At 37.7% G+C, this 25,940-nt stretch overlaps 1 pseudogene; it reads right to left on the bottom strand.

Moving 5' to 3' along the window:
* LOC144246084 (spermatogenesis-associated protein 7 homolog) overlaps positions 1 to 20,308 on the bottom strand; it is a 34,959-nt pseudogene extending 14,651 nt beyond the window's left edge.
* Between the last annotated feature and the right edge of the window lie 5,632 nt (positions 20,309 to 25,940).

The following is a 25,940-nucleotide window of genomic DNA, read 5'->3' as shown; positions in this document are numbered from 1 at the left end:
CGATGTGTTTGAAAACAAAATTGTGTAACTTTTAGCATTGATGTCAGCACCTGTGCAAGCCTTCTCTCTTTTTGTTGTTTATGCCTGCTGATTTAATTGATGGTCTGCCCGGGGAGGAATGCCTTTTTCTAGAAGGAGGATTATAATACCTGTATTTTACAAGAAAAGGTTGATGTGATGTCTTCAAGATCCGAGGGGTAAAATACTGCTTCTTTTCTGTAAACTGCATGTTTGTCAAGGAAGTCCCCATAGAAGGTTTTATGAACAGAGTTTTGAAATGCCTTCTTCCTGTTGTGACTGCCCAAAGGCATGTGAGGCTGCAGGAGGGGTGAAGCAGATGATCTGTGGGTACTAGGACTGTGAACTGGCGTGTGAGACAGAGAACATAGAGCAGTATTTGGGACAGCCTTTCTTGTAGCAGAAGCCAGCAGCAGAGTCCTTGAAGTGAACTTCTGACATGATACAGGGAGAGGCTGCTCTCTCTTTGTCCTGGGATAGTTGCTCTGACCAGACAGTGGGTGACCATTTTCCAGCAGTGCCCAGTTGATCTGAAAGTTCAAGAACAAAACTGACAGAAATATTACATAAGAATTCGTTACAAAACAAAATAATGCATATTGGAACTGGATAATGTTTGTAAACATTGGAAATCTAGTGGTAAACACACTATGATTCTCAAATTCTATAAAGTCTTGTGATCTAAATACAGTCTGCTGAGGAATTTCTGCCTAAGAGAGACACTGGACTGTAGTAGGATGAAATGCTCTGCAAGAATTTGTTGAAGTGAGGTCCATTGTCAGAATTTAGTGAAGAACAAGTCTACTCACACCAATATGGGGTTGTCCAGTTTCTGGTCTCTGCCAGAATACATAGAAATTGGATTAATTACTATAGGGTCATGGTTTTACCAATAAGTAATATTCTAAAATTCAGGGAACACCGTAAAATGCAAAATGTGGGAATACACAGAAAAATACTGGAATTTTATTTTCTTGAAAACATATTTTCTTGAACACATTTTAGTCACATACACACAGCCATAACATGGATACCTGTCACTGTAGGCCATGTAGGGACAGAAACAATTCAGTGGGAGGACAGGTGCCAGGTGGCAAAACTGAGAGTCAAATATTATCTCTGCTTGGCTAGACTATAAAAAGCCATACTGAACAAACCTGCATGTAACTGCTGTGCCCCAGGCACTCTCCACACCATAGAGCACAGCTAACTAAGGGGAAAATGGGCTTTTCCATGTGGCTCAATGCCACCTCTGTGACAGGTCTTATGCTGTCAGAACATCACATACCTCCTGCTGGTTTGAAGAAATACTTCTGCACTTGACTGGTGAGGCAGGAAGACCACATAAAAGATCCTTCTTTCATTTCTTGAGGGTTTGAATTTGTCTCTTTTCTGCTGGTCCTTGTCTGTACATGTAAACATGAAAATACATTCTGTTCCTGTTAAGTCAGTGATCCGGTCATAGAGTATCACCCTTCATTCTTATTTTTGGCCACTAAAGACTATTCTGTCTCCTCCTTTTAATACCAAGTAGCAATCACAGAAGGCAATCATTCTACCTTTTACAGTTGGCTCTTGCTGCTTCTGTGCTCAGCACACATCTGAATTTGAAATCAGTGTGAGCCAGAACTCCTTTACATCACTCACACAGTCAGTAATGAGCTACTGGAGGAATAAGAGAGCATGGAAACATTTTGTTCCCAACCTGTGCATCCTTTCCCCTATCCTAGACAGAAGATGAGACAAGTCAAAACAGAAGAGCTGAGACAGTTGAGTAAGGATTCAAGTCTGTGTACTAAGAGTTGGGTGACCAAAGTCAGGCTGCCACTGTGGTCTGTGCAGGCAGCAGTCCTCATTCTGCACTGGTCAAACTCAGCCTGAGAAGGGTAGGGTCAGCCTTTTGTTAGTCTCTCACACACAGAATGAACAGAAACAGACTCAGCCCTTTGGTACTGGCATAGAAGGTGTGGATGGCCTAGTTCTGAAGTGTCTGAGGCCAGGCTGGGTAAGGCTCTGAGCAACCTGATCTAATACAAGGTGTCCCTGCCAATGGCAGGGGGATTGGAACCAGATCATCTTTAAGATCCCTGTCAAACCAAACCATTCAATGATTTCATGACCTTCTGATCATCCAGAAAATATGCAAATGAGAGTAGAAATAAGAACATTTATTCTTTTAATCATTATTACTATATAGAATATTATAGAATTTAATATGTAATGTATTATATGTTAAGTATTATAAAGTAATAATAAGAAAATACAGGGGTTGGAGGAAGATATGAGTTGCCTAAGACTATAAAAGCCCACAGGGACATAATTATGTATAATGCAAAGCTTCTCACAGTTCACCATCTTTTATCAGAACCTTACTTTTAATAATGCAAACAAGAATGATGCATGACCAAAATGTTCAACTCTTTTTACCTGCTGTGTTCCTTCCATGCACAACTCTGAGAGAAAGTATATATTGATGGGCAATAACAGATTTCTTTTTGTAGAGATATGTTTAAAAAGTACCTTCCACCCACCTCCAGTTCTAGCTGAAACTAGGGACTCACACAAAATATCAATAAAGTGGCATTTACTGAAGTCCTGTGAGCTGCATATGATATTTTGAGTTGAAAGTGCAGATCTGTCAGAACTTCCTCGTCCTATGGAGCTCTGGCATGTGGTAGCACATGCCAATGCTGTCAGGCAGGCCAGAAAAGAAATGTGTTCTGCTCCTTCCCCTTTGGTTGCCGCTGCAGAGGCTACTTGAAGATACAATTCTAGAGAGCTGGAAAGGCTTCAGGAGGGCTGATGAAATGTGACTTCTGCAGTGTGATGATAATTTGATTAATAATGACTTACTCCTGTCAAAATTCACAATTGGTTCATGATCAGCCCAGGGTTCCCTTACATTGCTACTGTGGCAAGAGACTAAAACTTGTCCTCACAATATGTTGCAAAGTTTTTGCTAATGTGAAGCAACAGCTCCTCCTCTGAAGGGAGGAAATTGGAGGCCATCTCATTAATAATGTCCCAGAATAACACCTGAAACCTGGTAAAGCAGCACTTACTAAACATGTTTTTAAGGGGGAGATGCAGCAATCTGTATTTAGTATTGCAAATTTCTGAATTAATGGGAGGGTTACCAGGTGTTAGCCCTACAGTACTATTTCTTTTCAAAGAGAAACAGCTTAATCTTATTTAAAACAAAAACAAAACACTTATATAACGTCTCTAAATGGGTGGTTCCTCAAAAGTTTGTGAGGGGTCTTATATGGAGCACACCATCCCACAGTCCAAGATGGCCTCAAGGCTGTGTCCTTTTCATTGAAAAAAACTAGATTTCACTGACAGCTAAAACCAATAGTTTTAGCTGTCTCCCATGACATGTAATCTGGCTTTCCAGTCTTGCAGAGACATGAATTCATAGCATCATCCTATTAAGAAACACGTGTTGACAATGCTAAATCCTATTTGGGTGACTGGGAAGCAGGATTATACAATTCACTGGAACAAATAACAAAATGTACTTGCTCAATCGTGCTTATGCAGAGATTAATACCTTCCTCATTTATCTCGGTTTTCATGGGCCCAATCAAAGGGACCTCCCCCATTCTGATTAAAGACTTTGCATTCTTCAGTCATGTGAAAAATAGCAGGAAAGGCAGCTTGTGTGGTGTCTGTGCAACAGTGCCACCAGTCAGGGTACCAGATTTCTTGAAGGACTGTGCCAATACCTTGGGAGGCCTCAGGAAAAAAGTGACATCCATGCCACTCGTCCCTTCTGTCTGGGCACAGGTGAGGAAGGACAACTGAACCTCCAGCAAGCCTTGCCAAGGGCAAGAAAATAAAATGTTCCAGGTCAAAGAGCCACAGGTTTTAAAAGCTTTATTCTAGTATTTCACTGATATTTTGACTATAAATATGAGTTATAAAAACGCCACATGGCAGCAAGCCTATTCAAATACATCCTATTCCAGTGCATTATAGTTTCATGTTTTGAGGAGTTAGCAAAAGCTCGTGGGCAGGAAGTCTCATAGCAACTCTCCCTCCCCTTTCCTGATAGTTTTACGTACTGGGTTTTGTATGTGCCACAGCCAGGTAAGGCTGACTGAGGGGTGCTGCAGCAGATGCTGGCTTGATGACATGTCTGATAAGGGATTTACTTGCCTAAACACTGTCCAGCCCTGCTCTCCAGTTTCTTTGTAGGAGAAAACAACCACCTGCCCATTATGCCTTTCTCCAAATGCTTTTTAAAAACAGCAATGACCAAGAACAAAATAGAAAATCGCATGCAAACTTTGCATGATGCTTGGGGTTTCTTTCTTTTTGTTTTAGAAAAGCAAAAATTAGCCTTCCCTCATCTTCTGATCTCATGGCTTAGCTGAAGAGTTTAAGAACTGGTTGAACTGCTTCCCAGGGAATAGAATCATGTAGTGTGGCCAATGCAGGAGTTATTTAGGCAAATGTATTCAATAACCTTTCTCTTAAGCTCATTTGCTTGTTAATTTATTGTCCTGCCTAGTGTGGCAGACATTAATTTATCAGTGCTAGAGTAAATTTTCACTGGTACTTGTACTGGTATCTATACTTGTCAATGTGACAAAAGCAGAGAAAATAAAAGGGATTTGGTTGTAGTCTGGTCCCTGTAAACTACAGGAAGATCAGATGCTCTAGCTCCCACTCTGTTTTCCTGGCAGTTATTGTTGCTTGCTGTTTGATAAAACACATTGTTTTCCCTTTGCTGCTGTGTGGAAGTCCTGTATACAAAATGAGTGGGCACTAACTTACCCCATATAGTAGAAGCAGCTTAGCTGATAATATTGGTTGGTCTGAATGAAACAAAATAAATATGTGTGTTGTTTTGTTTGTTTGTTTGTTTTTAATCCAGTGTCTTTTAAGTCTACTTATCTTTATCCTACATAGGAAGAAGGGCTGTTAAACACCTTAGATTGCATTCACAGCTGCCTCCTAAAAGAGAAGGTTATTTTTGGGTCTAAGGCAGAACATTATGGCCCAAGTATGGGATTTAAACCAGAAGAAGTTCCCTGAAGTTATTTATTGGATGTTACAAAACCCAGTGATTATAGTTAGAAATAGAATCCACACCTTGGCTCATGCCTTCATTCTTAACTCAGAGTGGGAGTTCTTGTTTAATTCCTACCAAGAGTTTTAAAACAGTTGGCTGATGTTTAATTCCTGATGACTTTTGAAACAACAAGGGCATTTCAAAGGACTGAGAAAAAAAGGGACAAGAGAAAAGCAAAAGTGGTAAATGAATGCCAGGCTAGCATCGGTCCTGCACATAACAACTGAACAAGACTCATTTGAAGTAATTAATGCAAGCAGCACCGGTCAAAAAGGTTAAACACAGAACCATGCTAACTAGGTAAGAAAAAAAGAGATTTTGATTGTGGTTGCATGAGATAAAGGTGTTTGTTTAAAAGACTTCTGTAAGCTCCCTGGCTTTGTTCTGTATGTTCCGCATGGTATTTTGACTAAGAAATTAGGGCAAAATTACAGGTGTTTACAAAATGGTGAATTGGGAGATCTGAAAATTTAATTAGCAGGTGTTTCTAAAGCAGGGATCACTTTTGATATTGTAATATTAAATTATTTCTTTCATTTATCTGAAAGAAAACAAAATCATTTTTCATAAAACTTGAATAACTACAGTTTGGGAGCTCATGAATAATGAAGGGGTGGTTTACTGTAACAGTGATGTGTATTGCTCAGATGTAGGGAAGCAGCATACTTTTCAGCATGGATAATGGAACAGCTCCACTGTGAAAAGGCAGGCTCTAACCTAAAGAAGGGAAGTCTTATCTGGGAATCAGTGTCACTAAAAAAACATCCATACCTTCTTCTAGACAAACAGCTACCTGTAATATCCCACAGCAACATTGGAGCCAAAATTAGTGTAATAGCACTGTCCATGAAGAGTGGAAACCTCAACTGTAAGTACAGGAAGTAAAGGAAGCCTTTACTTCTTCTTCCTCAACAGTTGTTGCTAGAATTATATCTCCTACTTTAAAACTCTACTCAAGAAGTATTTACATATTGGGAAGGATACAGAGAAGATCCATAAGTATGATGAACTCTGGAAAACACTCTCCAAAGAGTCAAATTTAAGGAGCTGAATGTATTTAATTGTGCAAAAGGATGGTTAAGAAGTAATGTTATTCCTGCAGAGGACTACCAATAAACAGAACAGAAATTAAACAATAAAAATACATCCTAAAGGAGAGTTATATGTTCCTCATTGCAGGGTAAGTTAGCCTTTGGAACACTTTAATGAAAAGTGGGATGTAAATAAACAAGATTTGGACATATGAATGCTTTTTCCATAACTTCCAGAAATACCAGTGAATTCAGAGAAGACTTAGGGGGAAAACAGGCTATATAACCACAGCAGATTATTCTTGCTGCATTTCTGAAACTCTGAGATATGTGTCAATCATCACAGATTACCTATCAACTTCTCCAAAACCTCATGTTTTCTCAGTTTTTGCTGCTATTTTTAATTGATGTAAGATTAGATTTTTGGCTAATACAATATACAGGGATACAAAGAGAGTTACTCGTGAAGTTCACATCTATAGGCCAGGTGCTGTAGTCTGCACTTCTAACAGTTTGTCTGGTGGAGGAACTGTTTTGGCATTTCAGTGCAAAGAAAACCATTTCTTCTGCAGAAAAAACAGTGGTGAGGCTCAAATACTTAGATTTGATTTCAGAGGCTCTTCTCTATGCTAATTGTCCTTACAAAAAGCCTATGTTGGTGCATTAAGCTACAGGACCTGGGTGTTTTTTAAGCCCCAAGGTTTGGTTCAGCATGATCTGTTTTGAGCAATATTTAAATGCTGCAATGCTATCAGGTGAGTAGATAACAACAATTTTAAAGGGGATGAAACATCTCAGAACACCAGATAAAGAAGAAAACATTTCTAAGTGACACTGCCTGTTGTTCTTTGCCATGTTGTTTCCTAAGCACGTGCCAAATTCTGCACCTTTTACTACTGTAAATGCTCATGTTGACATTAACAGGAATTTCCCCAGGAGGAAATTTGCTCCTTTGGCAGCAAAAGGTGAAGTCAGTGCACAATGGCTGTGACAAGACTACAGTTCTCTACATCCTCCAATAGCTCCCACTACACTCTTCCTCCCTTTTCAAAAGCACCCCTTTCCACTATAGTAGGACTTTGGAAACTATCCCTTAATTCCCAGCTCAAGGGTGATCACAGGTATGTTAATTAATCTCTGGTGTCTTAATTTGTTCCTGGTAAATGAGGATAACACTCATCTGCTTTTCTCTAGCTGGTGCATCATTTCGGGCAGAAGATCATCTTGGAATGTGCAGTGGTACTGTGAAGGAACTCGCATCCCAAATGGAGTTGCCTGCACAGTGTAGGATTCAGAGTGACAAGAAGAATTTGTGAACTAGGCAAGTTGTTTAATCATGGATAACAGCTGAATGACACAGTAGTCATACTTGATACTTGATAGTCCCTTCATTACAGCTCTCTTGTGGGGGTGGTATATGTATTTATTTTTTACAGACTACAAAACTTTTCATTAAAAAACAGCTCACTAGCACTCCATAAACCTGCAACAATAGAAAATTGATGTTTGCCTATATAAAAACATTAATTTTCACTGACTGCCAAATGATTTGTTCAATTGCCTAAGATTAATGACAACTGAACTTCCTTGTCTGTAAGGATAAAACTATGTTTATATAATGGACTGTATACTCTGTTCACAGAAACTGTGGAGAAAATTCTGGAATTTTCTATGTCTTTTAACTATCAGGAGGAACAGCTTGTTCTTTTTCACAGTTGTTATGGACTTGAAAATCACAAAGCAACTTCCTTTTCAACTGGCTAAAACCTGAATGGAAATTGTTATTTTGACTAATGTCTGTCTCATGCAGAGAATTATAAAGGGAAAAACACAGATTATAAAAACACCACTATGTGCCACATATAACTACTTAAATACTCTGCTGGTACATGGAAAAAGAAAATTCCTCTTAAAGAAAGCTATTATTCCTTTTTCCAATTACTAAAGCATATGTTTCTGTGCACATTTTTTTTTTTTTTTGTGTTTGGGTTTCATATTTATAAAAATGAGTCACAGCATATGAAGCAATTATATGATCAACACTTCCCAAAAGGTGAACAAGAAGCAGTCACATGGTTTTATGTACTTACATAAAATATTACTTATAATGCCTTTTGGGTAAATGTATATTCTGTACTCTTAATTGTCCAGGGAAATGTGTAAAATGCACAGTGGTCTGAAAAGCTCTTCTTGCCATCAGTGGTAGTTGACCTTGACTTGGTAATCAAACTATAGCTCAACAGAAAGGAGAAGGAATATCTTTGTCTTAAGACCAAGGCTGTGGGCACTTGAAAGTGTGCTTAGAGAGGCAGGTTTATCTTGGCTCTTCCCTCAGGAGATTCTTTAGCTTGATGGAGTGACCTGACCAGTTCTGAGCACACTTTCTCCATGCTGGTGTATATGTTTTCTGGGCTGATAGCCAGTACTCTCCTAATGGAAGAAGAGCACATACTGCAAACCTAGGATAAAAAAAATACATGAGAACAGCCCTTGGTGGACACACTCTCATTCCTGGAATGGGAGAGTAGGAAGAGAATTACGGTAGGGTGCCTTAGACCACTGCACTTTCCTGCAGTGATGGACTTGGTGGAGTCAAAGGGCTGAGCTTTAGTAAGAGATTTTCAGAACTGCAGGATTAACAATTGGGGTGGCTCATTCTCCTGCATGAGTTGTGGGTTACCTTTATGGATCTCCTGTTTAGAGCTGCCTTGATTAATCTTTCATGAGTGTTTTTCCCCAGTTTTCTGCCAGCTCATCTGGCTCAGCATCATATGTACATCAGCCAAGGTTTCTGCTCCCCTTACTGAGCTGATCAGCCTCAGGAGATCTGACTCAAACTTTGAATCTGGGGCAGAACATCATTGTAACATGGAAATGATGGTTAGAAGAGACTTCTAGAGCTGTCTTATGCTTTCTAGGTCCAAAAATGTTATTTAACTGCTTAATATTAATTGATAAGTATTAATCCCTAATAACTGAGAAATTTAAAGGGTGTTCTGGATGCCACAGCTAAGTTTAAGTCTCAGGCTCAGGGCTATATAAATAAATAGAGCATTAATTTCAAACAAAATTACACTGATTTTTCTCCTTTGTTCATATAGAAACAATGTCTCAGAGCTTTCACATTTCCATTGCAACATGAATTTTTCTTTTCAATCCTTGAGACACTCTTCTGAAACCTTGTAACTGGTGCCTTCAGCAGCACACCTTATCCTCTTTCCATACTCATTAGATGTTCTTTCTAGGAAGTGTGCCTTCTGCTGAGAGTAAGAAATGTAAACATCCTCCTACACAGACACTTGGAATGGTGAAGGAATTCCTGTTTTCACAGTACTTTCATAAATCATGCTGTTCTCATGACTCTTAAAACACCTCTGTATAATTTTATCTCCACAAGAACACTTGTGATGGTGAACTGTATCTCTCATATCCCTGGTCTCTGCTGCATCTCCAGCTAATATACTTATTCTTAAGGCATGGGGCAGACACATGTTTTTCCATTCTTTAAGGGAAACTGAAAAATGGCCAGTGATTTTTAGCATAAGAATATTGGAGACACAGTTTTACAGCTACAACAAAGCCAGCTCTGTGTTGGAGAGAAGTGACTGCTCAGGAAGCTTTATCTTAACTCTTTCTCCCTAACTTTTGTCATACGTTTGTGCAATTTCAAGAGCACTTTGAATGCTAAGGTAACATTAAAGAGACACAACTATTATTTCAGCATTATTTCACTATTATTTTATCCAAATTTTATACAAATTGTGGGAATGGTTCAAACCTTTGCCAGAGGAGGTTCAGACTGGACATCACGAAGCATTTCTTTCTCAAGAGGATGGTCAAACACTGGAACAGACTTCCCAGAGAGGTGGTTGATGCCCCAAGCTCATCAGTGTTTAAGAGGCATTTGAATAATCTCTTATTAACAGGTTTTGACTTTTGGTCAGCCCTGCATTGGTCAGGCAGCTGGACTGGATGACCATTGTAGGTCCCTTCCACCTGAATATTCTATTCTATTCTATTCTATTCTATTCTATTCTATTCTATTCTATTCTATTCTATTCTATTCTATTCTATTCTATTCTATTCTCAAAAACTGATGAAAGCTGGCACTTGCTATTCTTTACACACCATACTTAAAGGTCATTAGAAGATTTTTTTATGTGAAAAAAAATCAGCTAATTCAATGGCACTCTTACCCACTGCAACATTATTAGCTTAATGAAATCTAGAAGTACAGAGAGCCCAATGAAGTAAAAAAAATGTATAAGAGTGTCCTTCTAAAGCTTAGAACTGAAAATCCAAAATATACCTGAACACATTCAGGAGAAAGTCCTATCCACTGCACATCTCTCACTTTGTACAGTTCTGAATCCACAGTGCAACACTACAGATGCCTTGTGAAATGGTGCACTTTATTTATAGGAAATACTAGCAAATTCCTTACAGTGTTTTATCTGCTGTGCATTTATTCTCAAAAATGAAACAAAGTCTTGTACTCTATATTTTCTTCTGGCTTCTCAGAACTAATCTTTGCAGCTTTCTCTTTAGTTTTACAGATTTTCCTATGTCTTCATCACTACCAAGTGACCTGATTTTTCTTTTCAGCCTATCACTGAAACGTGTGGTATCCAACACAGATCAACACATTTGGAAAAATCCAACACAGTTCCAGTTTCCCACAGTTCACACATTTGGAAAACAAGGTTATATCTAACTGAGTATATGGATTGAGAACAGATAAGAAAATATATGGCTTCAGAATGTGTACCTGTCAAAGTTCTAATAAATGTCAAGGTTTTAAAAACACTTCACATTTAGTAACTAGCAAAATTAATAGTGGGAGATAGTTGTGGGAGAAATCCTACATGAAAAGGAAAAAAATGCTGTAATCTTGTACTAAGCAGAAAATTAGTTTTGTCCTGCCATTATTCTAGTAGGCTGGCAAAACAGACGTAATTTATTTAGTTTATGCAAATGATATTTGATTATGCAAATAATAAACAGAAGCTTATTTTTGTAGGCATAAAGTAATGATTTGCATGTCATCCCCAAAAGCAACAACTGTACCTCCATTGTGCTACTGCCCTACTTAACACTTCAGAACACAGAAGTTCTGATGCACATTTTCATTGTGACTTCTAATTTTGAGTTTTATTCCTTTAGGGTTAAATTTTCTTTTGGTGAGGCAGACATTTCTGCAGCTAACCTGTCAGGAAAAGGACTTAGTTCATATATACTATCTTTTAGTGAAGATAAATATTAAATGACACAGGTGACTTGCATCTCCCCAGTGGACTACTGACAAAAATTACATTGGGTCCTCACTTTCACTGACTGGGAGTATCACATTGTGGTTCCTATGACCATCAGGCACCTTGTACTCAGTGTGGGCTTCTAAATTAACAAAAACTGAACAAACCAATATGATTCTGCTTAGCTCTGTAAGATGAGTATCTTCCTAAGAAAACATTCTAAGAAACACAGATAATGTTTCCCTCTGATAGTTCCCTTTCTAGGAACACTTGTTACTGTGGCAAACCCAGCTGAACAACCTCTGTGTCCTCTTGATATTCTCAAGGAGGTGAGATTGTACTCCTCTTGCACTTCTATGTCAGGATCACCTCTCTGTCAAACTAATGTTCTCAGAAAACTTTCTGTGGCATTTCTTTCTATTGTTAGTGCACTGTTAAATCACTATTAAAGGGATTAATATAAAATAATAATCTTAAAATTGTTATATAAAAGACAGCTCTGAGAAAAAATGGAAACCCCTGCTGAGCATGAGGAGTTAAAAAACAAAGTTAAGAAAGTTTTGATTGTAATGTGTTATGATCTTGAACTTGTTCTCTTGCTCTTGTCTAATGAGGATCTCATATGATACATTTTTCTGACTCTTTGTGGGCAAGGGTTATGCTTGCCTTCTTGACTTGTGTGTATCTGGCATCTCACCATTGCCTCGAGCTATCTTTGCTTCCGAGTGTGTCATGCCCTGCTCAGAGCAACGGGGCCTCTGCAGGTCTCACATACATGGCTCCCACTATGCATGCACTGTGGAAAAACTGGAGCTTCCATTTTACCAGTTTTTTGAATTTCATCTTAAAAACAGATGGTGTCTGTGTAGGAAGTGTGTGTCCTGCCTTGTATGTAATTATCAGAGAAAGAAAAGATAGAATAGAGATAAGAAGAATATGCCTCACAACCTGGTGAATGAGGGAAACCAAATCTCTTACCAAAGTGAAGGTGGTGTTTCCAAGGAAATGTATGAACGGGTTCCCTTTCATCAGTCTTCCTTCCCATCGAAAAGGGAAGGGCAGGAGAGACTCTGCCTTGACATTGGATCCTGCAGGCTTCAGCCAAGAGGTGGCGTTAAGGTGCAGTGCAAGGTTCTCTTACCAAAGCCCCATTTATTCCTCAAAACCTGTTTCAGCGGTCGTGTGCCCGATGTCCAAAGGCAACGGAACAGCCAGGGGAATGAAAAACGCAGCGTGGAATAGTAAGGAATTCAAAGGGCCAGTAGCCTGAATTTGGGCTGAAAAAAGACAGCAATTTATGACTCCAACAGCCTTGCTTGCAGTAGGTGTTTCAGCAAGTCCCACACTGCAGGTTAGCTTGTATCTGTGCAAACAGGAACCAAGTGCTGGATACAATTGAGTTAGATACTAGATTAGATACCAGGTACTATTATTTTAACCCTGAGGATGCATATTTTCAGCATATATATGCCTTTTCAGAATACCTTTATCATAAAAGACAAGTGTTTCCAAACCAAACAAATGAAGGCAGACCTACTTTCAAAACAAACCAAAATAAAATTACTCACATTTAACACTGGTATGCAAACTCTTTGGTGCAGATGAATCAACAGCAGCTGTATTAACAAAAAGTAGGTTCAGTCCAATGAAACGTTGACATCACAAATAATCATAGCAAAATGGGTAGAGATGAAACTGATAATCGTAAGGTTTTGAATTCCCTATGGGACCAGACTGCATAATATTAGCATTATTAATAAATAATACAGATCTACTGGCCACCAAATCCTAATTTTCCCATACTGATGAACACCATTTTCTTCTGTTATCTTTGTCCTTGATCAGTTCTCAAAATCTGGCATAGATTAAAAGCTATGAAATTTGTTGAGTTAGACCAAGTACAGCTGCAATGATACCATTTGAGGATTTGACCCTTTGTCTCTATCTGCATAAAAGCATAAGATAAGTACCTCATCAGTGCTGTTACTATTAGATTCAGTATCTAATCTGGATCTGATTTTTGTGGCTTTCACCCATGTTTCCTTACGTATAGAAATTAGAGCCAGTATGGCTACATTTATTAACCTTTATTTTAATTTAAAATTTAAGAACAGCTGAACTAATTTTGTATTGGTATTTACTACTACCCAGAAAGTTTATATTTCATGGTTGAGTATACAGCTGCTATCAGACAGGGGAAACGGCCAACTGATGCATCAAGATGTGATTCAGGATGTCCTGAGGATCAAGGTCATCAGTTTCTCATCATCTTCCTAGCAACAGGAGCTATTTCATTGCACAATTACAGTTTTGCACACCACATTTTCTGTTATGTGGTAATTTGGCTTTAATTGTAAAAGATTAAATGGAGTAAGCTTCGAGGAATCAAGCATTCTTCAGCTTTCATTAAGTCTTTTGTCCATACAGGAGATGTTAAGGGTGGTAAGGAGCTCTATGTCAGATTGCATATCCCTGGATATAACTGAGGTGCACGAGGAAATAGTATTTTTGACTGTAGAGGGAAAAGCAATCTCCTAGAAGCTCAATATTCCAGTTGCATTTGAAGGACACTGACTTAATTTCCATCTTTTACTTCTGTGATTACTGCCAAATGTCAAAGCAAATTGTAGTTTGTACAAGTGCACAAATGTTTTAGTCGTGCAGGGCTGGCCACTATCTGGAGTGAGGCCAAACAAGTTGTAGTTTAAAAAGTAGATGCATTTCAAAAGGACTGGAGAATATTTGGAAGGATACCGGAAAAGGCCTTTATAACCTGACCAGATTTTTCAGAGGCACACAATTCTATAATCTCTTGTAAAGCTGTACAGAGCAGGTGGCAAATCAGCATTTCACAGCATCAGGTATGCACAGAAGAGAACCTTGATATCCTTGCAATATTGCAGTTTTTGATATGTATGCAAAAGTTGGCTCTACAAGGAATATGTGTGTGATTGATGAAGCACTATAAAAAGTAAAATAAGTGTTTTAAGATTAAAGGTTCCAAATCTGACTTTTAAGAACTGTAAATTCAGATTGTGAAACACCTAAGAATTAGAAATTCTAGCCACTGGAAACTTTGATTAGCACCTACTGTGAGGAGCTCTTTCCAGATTGACTGAATTCTACTGCAGAGGAGCAGGACTGACATTTGAAAAAAGAATTGAAACCTGCTTGGGAACAAAGCACTTGGCTCCTTTTATACTAAGAATATCTTTTGTGTAGTTTCTTCTGAGCTATACAAATGTAATTGACAAAAAGTCTGCAAAACACCTCTGTTACTTTCCTTTTATTTTTTGACCTTCACTCCCTCATTTAGACTTCACTAGTTGAGAATAAAATTTTAATTATATATGGCAGTGTTGGCTGCTCTTAATTAGTCCTGATGCTTCTGTATATTTATAAGTAAAGCTCTAGGATGTGAATTCTACAGTTCCTAGAGTTCACTGTTTCTGTGACATTAGCCATGAAAAAGTGAAAGTCACTTGTGTATGAAAGTACACAGCAGCAATCCAGCTTCCACCTCCTAATACTAATGGGATGGTCATGAACTGTAGCATGGTGGAGGTCACGAAACTTTCAAAGAGTGATTCCAACACCACAATGAAAAGATGCACTGTATTTGAGCAAGGCAGTTTAAGATAAAGCTTTTGTCACTGCAAATTTACAAAAGGATTGGTCTCCTGGCCAAAAAAAAAACAAAAACCAAAAACCAAAAAACAAAACAAAACTCCCCAAAAAAACCCAACAAAAAAACCTAACAAAACAAAACAAAGCAAAACAACCCAACAAAAAAACACCAAACAAAAACAAAAAACCAACCAACCAACCAAAAAAACCCAAACCCACAGCAGAAATCTCATCTATTGTTCAATAGTTCTGTGTTATTATAAACTCACTGCATGTGATCAGCGAATTTTTTGGTCAGAAAGCCTTTGGAGCCCAAGAGCTGGAAGTCTTGCAGGAACCTAATTACAGCTATGGCCATTCAACTCCACCTGTTTCATCTGCACCTGAAGCACCTGGAAGTTACACAGTTCCAGACAATTGAGAGGACTTTTTTTTAAAATTCTGAATTTTTTTTCTAGTAGTTTGTAGCTATTTGCAGTAGGGAGAGCATTTCAAGAGCCCTCAGGAACTATGTGTAGTTAGTGGAACTTCCCTCTAGGTTACTTAGGACTGATACTGTAACTTTCTAAACCTTAAAAAACTGCAACCCCACTGTTATTCTTCAGTGGTTTCTCCCAGTTAAACAAATACCTGCCTTTGTTCTCATTTTACCTTTCCTGTTAGTCCACTGCCATATACCCCTAAAAAGAAACTATGAGTAAAAAAATACAGGGGAATTAGATAATATTCCTCTTCCTAACATGAACTTATCATTTCATGGAACAGTTTCTCGCCACAGACTTTACATCCTTCAACATTCAGAATTCTCCCAAGTCAAGGTTACAGTTCCAATTGAGTGTTCTACATATCTCTTAGGGCACATCATTTTATGCCTCACTTCTAAATCCTCCTACTCCTGTTGAGTTGGTGACAGAGAGAGGGAGGAAAGAAAGGGAAATGTAAGTCAGCAGCCAGCCAAAAATAGGGGCAAGCAACATATCCTTAACTCTGATTTCACCTTTTACCTACATAGATATTGTCATAATTCAAGACTGTACTCACCTTCAGCAGACATCAATTTCTTCAAATGAGCAGCCATGTGGTCTTGAATGATGTACTGATTGGAGAGCTTGCAGGAAGGTCCTGGAGAAAAAGCTGTGAGGAAAAAATGTAAGTTTATTCAGTGGAACAAGCAAAGTCTCAGGTAGTAATGATTCTGACAATACTGTAATATTTGTAATATTTATCCTCTCCTGCTTACAACAACATCAAACCAGTATTCATTCTTTTATTTCAAAAAGTAAGAATAGCACAGAATTTAACATGAGCATGTGGCAGATTATTCCCAGTTTCCATGTTCTTGAGTACCTGAGAATTATGGCTTGTAATAAGTAATGCATGAGCTTTGATATTGTTGAACTCTGAAGAATAAGAGAGGCTCTGATAAAATAAAAAGCATTTTCATTCTGAAAGATTCAATATTAGAGAATAGTAAATATCAGTAGAGAGCATTAATACTATTGTTAATGCCAATAGTGTTAATAGATAATATTACAAGGTACTAGAAAATGCACATTGATATCTCACCTCTTGATGGTGCCAGACCTAACTTGAGCACTCTGTACTTAGGTAAATGGACTGGATACAGACAAGGGCAGAAGTAGGGCCAGAAGATGGAACTGAATTGTGTTACACACAGACTGACCATGACAACCCTCTGAATCTCTAATTTGCCAAATTTCCCAGATTCAGAAAAATTTATTTCTGTATCTGATCTAAGTTTGTTAACCCAGAAAAAGAAGTTAAGAAGTGGATAAGCATTTACTTCCAATTTTTAACCTGTCAGTGTGGCTAAGATTTTCTTCCAATCTGGTTCCAAAGAAAAAAAAATATTTCTGTCTCAAAACCCTCTAAATTTCTGACAGGATTTGTAGACGGAAAGTTACGAGCACATAGTATTAAAAAATCAACAGAATACTGGAGATCAGAAACTTAATGGGCCTGACTTTCCATCTACAGCCCCAGAATGACCCTTACACTGAGATAATCAGCCCATCCAACCCTATCCAGATTTGGTTTTCTGAGCCAACAAAATAAATGATTGTTTCATTGTTCATGTTCCCAATATACAATTTAAGCTAATAACTGTGTTTCATAGCTTTTATTGTGTTTTGAAAGAATAGGAGACCTCAGGTTGAGAGTCTGGGAATCAATCCTTCTAATCTCAGTTTGGCTGCATCCTTGCTGTGTTGCTTTTTCTTATCTCTTGCCTACCAAAGTGAGCCAGTTATACAAACTGCTTTTCACTGCCAAGGAGCTTGAATAAATTTGATTTGTGGTGTCAACTTTTGAACAAGCACCATAAAAAAGAGCAGGACAGGACGCCTGATGCTGTATTTGTTGCTTCACTTAGTATTATTCCCTGAGGTATTCCTGCAAGTGACTCTAAGTCTACCAGAAGGGCATTGACATGAAGGCTTGATTTCAACAGCTGGTCCAGGAGCAGCAGCACATCCTAACATGACCAGCTGAAGAAAGGTGTGGCAACAGCTCTCTGGCTACAGAGAGCAACACATAACTTTCCCAGGCCTTTCTGGGGAAGGTTATGAGAAGATCAGAGAAAAGAATGAAAAACAGTTTTTATCTTCACTTACTGCACCTGTTATTGTGAACATGTGGAATGTGTTACAGAAATTTGTTTACCAAAGGGTAATTTCTTAATTAGCCAATAGTGATAGTGTTTGGATTGGAGGACTAATTAAGTCCAAGTGTATCGTAATTGTCTATAAAAGCAATGAGTTTCTTAATAGTGATATATATGGTAAAGAGATAGATCAACCTTCTGTGCATAGTGGAGTCAATGCTAATTATTACCAGTTTGAGGACACCTTGGCAGAAAGGTGCTGTTCGGCCCCAGGGCCACCCATTCTTATTGTTCATGGAACACACAGGCACAGCCAGAGTGGTTCCACCAGCACACAGGCAGGTGCAGAGACATCAGCAGGAATGCTGACTCTATGTTTGCTATGAAGAGTGGAGAACTTGGTGCAGCATTCTGGGAAAACTGCATTTACCTCTTCTTTCAATTAAATTGAGCATGCTAGTGCAGGCACCACCGTGGAATATGATGCCTGAAGCAGACAAAAACAAAACTGAAAAACTTTCTAATCATGAGTCTTTACACATCCATTTTTATTCATGGAAACCACTCATGGGTGTCAATGCCATAATAAAGATCTGTTTTAAAGCTAGAGACCTGTAGCTGTTCACTCCAAAACTTCTAAAAATAATTGTTTTAAATTAATTTTTCCAGCTGTGCTGTTTTTCCTGCTTGCAAAAACAACTGGAACAAGCTCTTCACTAACATCCAGCACTGTCCCTAGCTGGTTTAAAATGGGGTGGTTCTTCTGAGTTCAAGGAATGGCAAAGCCCTAAATCACAGCAGCTAGAGGCTCTTGTAACTAAGGGAAAGAAAAAAGTAGTTTGGTAAATACACCAAAACTTTCCCTGATTGGCAGTGACAAACTAATTTTAATATATTCAGTGAAAAAGCATGGCAGAAGAATGAAGTGATAATCTAAAAAATATCCAAAGATTAAAAAGGGAAGGAAAATCCATTTATAAAAAGACATTCTTCTCAAAATGAATAACTGCCCCGAATTTGAAATGCTAAAGATATACAAGGCACTAGTAGTTTAATCTAATTTTTGTCTTTCATAAAATCTAACTCTATGCTGTGTCCAGAAAATTACTGACATTGTGCAACGAACAACATTGTGGTTATTCCTATGTAAGGAAAGGGGGAAAAAAAAGCAAATTCCTTTCTTCACCAGAGACTTTCTGTTGAACTTTGGCAAGTTATTCTGTGTTTTTGTGTCTCAATCTCTCTGAAGAGAGGACATGAAAAAGCACATCCCTTTCTTAAAGAAAAGGCTTTAAGGGTAAAAAAAAATGAGATGGGGAGACTTAGAGTGTGTCCAACTATTTCCCACCGTTACAGACGGCCATCCTATTTGAGCTCACTGGAAAGTTTACACTTTCAAACAATTTTTTTCTTATGCTTTCTTTGAGCAACTTCAAATTGAAGGAAATGAGAAATTGAAATCTACTGGGAATTTTAAGTAGCCCTGTTAAGAGGCTCTGTTGATGGTGCAAACACAAGTCAAATTGAAACAGCCCTTTTGTGTGCTGTAAAGACAAGCAATGTTCTTAAGCCCATTTTTGAACAGAATCCAAGTTCTGTATTTTTTGCTGCCTTACACAGATCTTATTTGCTGCAACATTCAGCAAATTGCTTGATCCAAGTTTTCAGCATTTCAGAGTTTCAACATTTTCTATATATGAGCACAGATCTATCTACAGAAAGTTGCCTGCTTTTGGAAATCTTTCCAAACTCAGAGGACTATTGTACTTCCAATACATTTATATTTTGTTTCTACATAAGAGGAAAGATCTCCAGGAAACCAGGACCCAAGAATGAAAATAAAGAATAGTGAAAAGCCTCTCAACAGTGACTCTTTTTTATTTCCAAGTTTGTAATGACTTTCCTAGCGATTTATTATAGTCCTGAATGTGTACTTGTGTGATGACTAATTTACCTAGTTTCCACTGATTCCATTGTAAAAGATTACCTCTGCAGATCATGTCTGGAGAATATATCATGTCTAGAGGTATAATGTCATAGAATAAATCCAGTCATAGCAGTATTAAAGTTTGACTGATACACAATGACAGTGATAAAACATGTCTTTTCCATGTAGCTGAAAACAAAAAACAGGAGGTGACTGAAAAACACAGGAGGTGACTTTGCTTCTCACCAGACTGCTGATTCAAAGCCATTGCTTTTGCTTTTTACTGGGGCAGAAGTCTGTTCTCTGTAACTTGTCAATTATTTTACTCTTTAAAGACTAATATAACTGCAGACCTTCTATACTGAAAAGAGTTTATACCACTACCACTGCTAACTGTTAATTCCTACAAGTGGGAATATGGACTTGGAGAAGGTACAGTGGAACAGCATTTCTAAGAAGGGACGTTTAAGGCAGAACAGCTTTCCAGGAGTTCTTCCACAGGTGCTTGGCAAGCATCCTGAACAGGAATGCTGTTTGTCTAAATTAAGACAGTGAGATATAGAGCAGATAATAGAAGAACTTATTTACTTTACATTATTTCAAGAATAATATATGTATTTTTAATAGTGTCACAATATTTAAGCTGTTATTTGAAAATTGAAGCACTTAGTCACTTCTCAAGTAATAATGTGAATACTTACAGCTACTTTTGAGACTCATGTGTCCTCTGAAAAGTCCCATCAAGGAGCACCATGGTTATCTGGGACCCTTGGCAAGGAAAGAAAATGTATTGGTTATGTATTAATGAAAACATTAAGAATTATGATTATCTTTCTCTTTCTGCATATCCTTATGGGAATTACTGAAGAATCATCTCCTGGCCAGAATGCCACATTGCAACTGATACAGGTATGGAAAAGCTGGAACTTTGGAATTTACTTTCCCTGCCAGATTTCTTCTGTTTGGTTTAATCCCTCTCAGTTAATAGGACCCTTTAGACCAGATCCTTTGAGAGAAAATTCTCTGTTACAACAGCATTAGCAGGGCAATTTTCTGCAGGCCACAAAAATGAGCCATGGCATTGTGCAAAGGTCACATATTTTGCAATCTGAAAGATCATCTCTGCTAAATATCTTCAAGGCAGAAGAAGGAGTAGTTTAGTCTGTTACTGTGCTGCATGTGAGGAAAAAAAGCATAGCATTGAAGATTTTCTACAAATACTCCACAAAATAGTATATTTTGTATATAGTATAGGCTTACATTACAGAAGCCAGACCTAGAAAAGCCAGAGCCAACACAGCAAAGAAAGTAAACAAGTGTACCTACTTATTTTGAATTAAGGACAGGTTGCAAGAATACAAATTCAACATACACAGAACTCCACCTATTTTATGAAGAAATGTTGCACTGCTGACAGATGTATTTATGTCAGAAATGTAACAGGGTAAATTTTACAGCTAACAGGTAAAATTTAAAGCTGAAAGGGCCAAGTCTCAATTTCCAAAGCCACATAAATTCACAGGAGTCAGACTGACACAGACTCATAGGAAATCCAAAATATTTTAGTCCCTACCTGTCCAGTGGTATGGTTTTCAATCCAATCGTGTTTCTAATTCCCACTAAAATTGAGGAAAAGCTGGTACCTTAATTTGCAAGTCTGATCATGGAGACTAAACTTTAGTCCTCATTTTTAACTTAATTTCATCTTAGTGAAACTATTTGTCTATATGCAAAAGATCCAGCAATAATTTTAACTCTAATTTAAATAGACTGTCTTCAGTTTAAAGATGATTTTGATTCATCTTAAACCTACTCCTTTTTAATGTGAAGCAAGCCAGTAGCACTGCAATGTGCATACATAATCCTCTCCACCAGATAAATCTTATCACTTTAAACCCACACATAAAATTCCATGCTTCTTAAGCAGATAAGTCAACTGGCATACAGGAACCTGGTGTTCAGTAGCTTTATACTCCAAAGGGCTGTCTGGCAGCAGAAGTTGCTTAATTGTGAACTTGGATTTTCCTGATTTGATTTGACAGTTGTAAAGGAAATATCTCCTTAGCGATGATCCTGAATGTCAAAGGACACTCCAAGTGTCATCAGAACTGTAAAAATCAATACAATTCTTTCTTTGGTTTCAAGGCAATGTCATAATTTGGGGGAGGAACCAGGGGTATCTGTCCCTTGAAGAATGAAACCTTTTATTTTGTCCTCATATACATATTTCAGAATAACTTTTGGTTTGAAAGGCTTTGCTGCAAGTTCACTAACCATGTGTTTACACCTTTAAGTGAAATCTAAGGGCAGAGACTTAAATCAGGTTTTAGACCTTTATTTGATGACACATGAAAAAGAGGCAGTTTGTTTCAGAGAGTACATTTTCAACTGGTTCTGAAACTCAGGCCTCACACTGGGAATTTAGTTTTTAACAAAATCACCTGTCTGGAATGGCCTTCTTAAATATAAAAGGATGCAGGTAACAGAGAGCATTAGGTAATGCTCCAAGAAAACAAAGGCTGGAAAGATTATAAGCAGTGCTTTTTTATTTTTTCCTATCAGATTCTCTGCCACCTTAGACATAAAATAAAAATACTATTAAATAAATGGGAGCAGAGTAAACTTTATTAATTTTTCCTCTGTGCTCATATTTCTAATTGTCATGGGTCCCTAAGTTAATAAAATCATCAAAAGGTCAGCTTTTTTTTTTTTTTTTTTTGTCTTTTGAAAACATCCTTCTGACGTCACAACAGGATATGGGCAAAGGAAGTTACTGCTCTCAAATCCAAGGTAACACATCAAAATATTTGGGGTTTTTTAAATGCTATTTATTTCGTTATATTCCTTAAGTATTTTTAGTAATGTTTTGGAAAATAGTGGAACTTAATCATAGCTTCATATATACTGGCTAGAGATTTAGAAACAAATTAGTCTAGCTACATCTCATATATTACTAATAATAATTTTGATTCTTTATTTTGAAATAGAAATTATCTCTGGCTTAATCTTTGCTTCTTCTGGCTTTCTTTTTAATGTCAGACATCTTTGAAAAGCATGAAAGACAGAAGGATATGATATTGAAAAGAGGTCTTATTCATGTGTAACTTTAGAACAAAGTAATTCTTTATCTTCTTGTATCCAATCCTACAACTTCAGCTCGACAATGACTCTAGGATTATTTGAAGCAGAAAAACATCAGTGGGAAACTGCTCTGAGTGACAACAGATAAAATGTAAGAAGCATGTATCAAAAATTGTAACTCTTTGGCAAAAGTATTTTCAATTTAACAAGAGCATGCTACATGTAACCCATGAATCAATCATTAAACAGTTGTTGTGATGGAACAAAGTCACAGTAATGGCAGAGCTTTAATTAACCAGTTCCTTACAGGAGCATTTTCAGCAGTTGACTCATACCAGAATGTTACTGCTGTTGTTTGAACTCTGATGACTTCCTGAAGTCTCAATCAGATCCCTGTCCCAGGCTCTGTACAAACAGTCAGGCACTCATTAACAAACCCAAGAAGTTTATAAATGAAGTTTGCAAACAAGATAAATAGCATTCAGAAGGGAAAAAAAAAATATATTGTCTCTGTTGTGGAGGCTGAAAAAGCTGGCTTTGTTCTTTGTAACGAGATGAAAACATTTAATGGCAAAGAAATGCAACTTGATTTTCTGAGTATCAGACCTGTGAATAAACCTCAGGACATCTTTTAGCTTTCTTGAAATATGCAGAATTTTCATTCTAATAAGAAGAAACACTGCATAGATTTTGTAGCTGCAGCCATGTTTGACTCAGGGAGCCCTACAATCTCCATGGAATGATGTGTTTCCCAATAGAAAGCCATGAATAAAGGAAATTGTTTCAGCAAGAAGTATTTTGAAAACTTATCAAATGATAATTCATGTTCTGAAGATTCATTGGGATGATCAACACCACACATGGAGGCAGAGCCTAGGCAAGGTGATGCCACTGGCAGCATCCTCCAGTTAACTGCAAGATCAAGCCTTGAATGATGAACACCCTTTTCCAGAGCAAACTGTCTGATGGTGTAACAAGGGAATTGTCTGGCAGAGTTTCTGAATGTGAAAGGTTCCATCTCTTAACAACAGTAATTTATCAATGTTCCTTACAAGCCAAAGTCCTGTGGTCTTTATAGACAGACTGTAAAACCATGCCTTAGCACTGTCTTTAAAATAGCTCAGCACCTATTCAGATGCTATTATTTCTGCCTTTTCTTAGAATGAAAACAAGTAGTCTACAGCATTTGAAAATATGGTGTTAATTTTTGTGATGTTTTTAATTTGAGCCATAGCAGACTGAGAGAGCAAAGCTTCTGCCTCATCTCTGCTTAAAATCAGGTACAGCAACAGAAAATGTTGTGTTTTGGGATTTCAGAATGGAGGAATTTTTTAATCCATCACGATTTATGACCACTTCTGTTAAATCTGTGTAAGACACAGTAGGAAATCTATACTGCACACTCAATACTTACTAACCCAACTATAGATTAAGCCCTGATCTTTGCACTTAGTAGGTGAGGGAACAAGACCCAGATATAGCAGGGGCTCATTTCTACTTAATGATTTGTTTTGTTGTCAGCACACTGTCTTCAATTTCTTTGTGTTTTCTGCATTTCTGTAACACCTTAATCTGTCTCCTTACAGAAACACTGCAGTAGAAACTTTTATTTGTGTCAGACTGCTTTAATTTTACTGGATTTTAATAAATCAGTGCAATTGGTTAGCATTATACCTTGGTATTTTACATCCATGCACAGTTCTTCCAAGAGGAGACACAGACTGTAAATAGCATATGAGAAAAACCAGGTCTTTTTTATAGCAGACAGATAAATGCTAAAATGCTTTACCTATTGGTTTGTATCCTATAGCAATTGTACTCATTGAATATAAACTACAGCACACCTAAAAAGGTGATAGTAAAAATGCTGAGTGGAAATCAGAAGAAAAAGAGATGCTTTTTTTCCACATTTTAAATAATTACAATGCACAGATAAGAAATGACCTTGCTATTGGTAGTCATAGGCAACAAAAAATCAACTCTTTCTGAATATCTTAAATTATCTACAATGAAATAAATTCAAGCATACAGCTAAGCATTTGCTGCTGTGAGAGGATCATTCTCCAAAAACAAGGGATTTGATTCTGAAGCTTTGTATTTGTCTCCAGTAAGCTGCTAAGCAGCATCAGCTCCCAGATTTGAAGGCTCTGGTGCTGAAAAATTTGACTCTCAGTACAAAAGTTAATGATAAGTGCAGCTTTAAGAAGGTTCCAAACATCAGTCTAGTCTCCTGTACTACTATTCTCTATTGACAAAAATCCTCTTTCATATAGTCATATTTTAGAATTCATCTCCACACACTAAATAGGCTAGAAATTTGGACATATGTGAGACCATTTCCACTGATGAGAATGTGGAAAGATTAGAATAGTTCTGAAACAGAAAGAGATTTGATATAGCTATTAAGCAATGGCATTCATACTTGAAATGAGGATTTTTTATTGATAGAGCAAGTTAGGATAAAAAGGAGTGGAACTTTATCCACAGAAATGCAGAGCTACAATGTCTAAGATATGCATTTGGCATTCAGACCTGACTAACAGACATGCATTATTTTTCAGCATCCTAAAATCCACATTAATTTCCTAGTGGACTGGAATCACTCTGGGTCCATGTCTCAATACCTGCAGAAGCCTGAATCCCTTGTCAGCCATCAGCTGTGGAAGCAACATTTACAAACTTAGTCCAGAACATTGAAATAAACCCAGCTTGACTAATTTTTGTGCAGGACTTTAAAGCTGATCCAAAGATTTCCAGAAAAATAGGATTTTTTTTTTTGGTGGCATTGTTTATTGGTTTGTCAAAACAGAAATATTTTGCAGAGGAAGAACAGGGTTTCTCAAAATTCATAACTAAGGTCTGCAAGGAATCCTGCCAGCTGCAGGAGAGCAGAGGCTCCCAGGATTCAGTCACACCATATGGTCTCCCCTCTGGTGGGTCTGCAGCCAGTCCAACCCTTCCTGTCTCCAGGCCCACCAACTTTGTGGAAGTAGCAGGAGCATCCTCTCTTTTGAACCCCAAAACTACATTTGACCTTCTTGCTGAGCAGCATGAAACCTGAGACCTTTGAGAACTCAGTTTATGCCCAATCTCTGAGTCTTGAAGCCCTGAGAGACCCTCCCCTGGTCTTCTCAGGAGTCACTCTGGTACAAATAGCTAAAAAATGTGAAAATTTGAAAGCTCTGGAACCTGGGAATTGAGACAGATCCTCCAGATTCAACCTATTAAAAAAGAAAAAAGAATGTAAAAGCACAAGCAGAGGGGTTCTAATATTTATTCTATTGAGGCACCATTTCTCTTT

The sequence above is a fragment of the Lonchura striata genome, chromosome 3 (genome assembly GCF_046129695.1).
Source record: "Lonchura striata isolate bLonStr1 chromosome 3, bLonStr1.mat, whole genome shotgun sequence".
Classification (NCBI taxonomy): Eukaryota; Metazoa; Chordata; class Aves; order Passeriformes; family Estrildidae; genus Lonchura; species Lonchura striata.
Note: the sequence above shows the minus strand (reverse complement) of the source record. Positions and strands in the feature narration are given on the sequence as shown.